This window comes from Nannospalax galili, unplaced genomic scaffold, assembly GCF_000622305.1.
Source record: "Nannospalax galili isolate Female #2095 unplaced genomic scaffold, S.galili_v1.0 scaffold1180, whole genome shotgun sequence".
In the NCBI taxonomy this organism is placed as follows: domain Eukaryota; kingdom Metazoa; phylum Chordata; class Mammalia; order Rodentia; family Spalacidae; genus Nannospalax; species Nannospalax galili.
The window spans coordinates 208,475-210,934 of NW_008346550.1; positions in this window are offsets into that span (position 1 = coordinate 208,475).

Here is a 2,460-nt window from a genome sequence, read left to right on the forward strand (position 1 = left end):
GCATTATCCAGTTTATGCATTACTGAGAATCAAAACCAGGACCTGGTGCATACTAGGTAAGCATTTTCTCAACAGAGTCACATCCTTAGCACCCAAAATATTTTTTTAAATACAAATGGTTATGACTTAGTCAAAATTTAATAAATACACTACAATAGAGTGGTTTGTAGAATTTTTCTTTAAGGTTTTAGACTGTATAATAGTTTTTTTTTAATTTGTTTTTATTAAATTTTGTTATATTTCATACAGACTATCTCAAACAATCTGAATCATCTTCATAGTTTTAACTGTCAACTTGACACACTATAGAATCACTTGGAAAAGGAGTAAAAAAAATTTCCAGATCAAATTGGCCTGTGGAATCATCTGTGTGTGATTTTCTTAATTTGCTTGAGATCTGGTGACTTCCAAACTATGGATTGCACCATTCTGTAGGCTGAGGATTCTGAACTTTATGAAGAGTCCTGAAAGCCATGTGACAGTAAGTATGCCTGCATCACATCATGTCTGTTTCGGATTGTGGATACAATGTGACAAGCTTCCTCAAGCATTTGCAATTGTGAACTCCCTGCTAGGCACTAGTACTGGAACTGTATGACAGAATAAACCCTTAAATTTATTTTATAAAGCCATTTTATTTAACAACAGGAAAGGAAACTAAGATAGATAGAAAGTATTTTAGGATTTGAATCATAATTTCTGTTATAGTTACTGAGCTCTGACATGGTAAAATAAAAGTAGACAAAGAAAAATTTAGCTATTATATTAAAAGAAAGTTTGGAATCTGGTCAATCTATCTTTAGTTGAAATCTTAGTTATAAACAAGAAATTACTGATTATACACCATTCATCTACCTATTATCTATCATCATCTATCTTTATCAAATTCTGTTTTAAATACATTACCTGATTTTGTCTTTGAGAGATCATATTTAAACCATTAAAATCTAAGCCAAACCAAAAAATAAACTTGATATTTAGAGGAAATTCTAGTATAATTTAGGTCTGGTAACATCCACTAACTTTGAGACGTCACCAGAACTTGACTTGTCTTCTGCCTAATCTGGCTTTCTTTCTCGCGTTTTTTCCTCCCTCTCCTGCAAGTATTGCTAATATGAATCATCTTTTGTACACTTATCACACAGTATAGTACTAGGTAGCACTGAGGTATTACCTAGGTAAACAAAGAAAAAAGTATATATTGACCATGCCTCAGACTATACTGAAAGTCTACCACAGCAGAGAATCTGTTTCATTGAGCAGTGTATAAGCAGTCTCAGCAAAATGCTTAGTGACTCTTAAATTCTCAATAATTATTGTTTTTTATGTGAAATATTAAATATTAAATAAATTAAAAGTTATAAATCAACAGATGTGTTAACAACTTAAACTGTAAATACATATGAAATTAATAAATTAATAATATCAATCATTTTCTTTAAAAACATGCATATATGTGACCTCAAGCAATAGGAAAGTATTAATTTGATTTCTATATTAATAATTTGAATTTTATAAAATTAATAACCACATAATTAGAAGAAGCATTTCATTACAGCTTTAACATATTCAGTAACACACTCAACAGCAAGGATACATTTCTTTCAAAAGTGGCTGAAAAATTTCAGGTTCACAGTTGAATTAATACAGTTATGCAATATTGAGCTCAGTATAAACCTTGTAAGACCTAAAATTAAATGGGTTTTTACCCTTTAAAGAAGATCTCCATTTCATTTTAAAATATGCTGTTTCCTACATTTTTTAAAGCTACTAACACTTAGATATTTGCACATCTGTCTTTAATCTCTATGTATCTGATCATTACTAATCACAGTAGGTTAAACTTAGTTCCTTAGTACATGAGCATGGATATAAAGACATCAGGTAGATTTCACTGGTAATGTTTATCACCTCTACTATTTAACATGAAGTACATTTTTATGCTTCCTCCTCAAATATATCTTTTTCAAAATGTATTGATTTTTTTGTGTATATCATACAGAATATCCCACAGAAACTTATCTATATACCCACTTCCCAAATAGCACCCTTCCATAGCCTCCCCACTCCCACACACTGGAACCTGTATACTCTGTCATCCTTGTTACTGTCTACTATGTTATCAGCATCCCCGCCATTCCCCAGTGCTTTTCTGTCTGCTGAATCTAGTCAGCCTATCTAGAGATCCTTGTTTTAGGTAGATCCGCTTTTCCTCATCTAGAAGCAATCAGTTGTCAATATTCCTTTAGATAAGATTGGGGTCTGCTGTTCATTTTCCCAGGTGTATGCTGGGTTACTTACCTGGGAGTCCCTTTGGCCACCCTGGCCAACAACTCAAAAGAAGGTATCTTGTAAGACCTAAAATTAAATGGGTTTTTACCCTTTAAAGAAGATCTCCATTTCATTTTAAAATATGCTGTTTCCTACATTTTAATGCTACTAACACTTAGATGTTTGAGC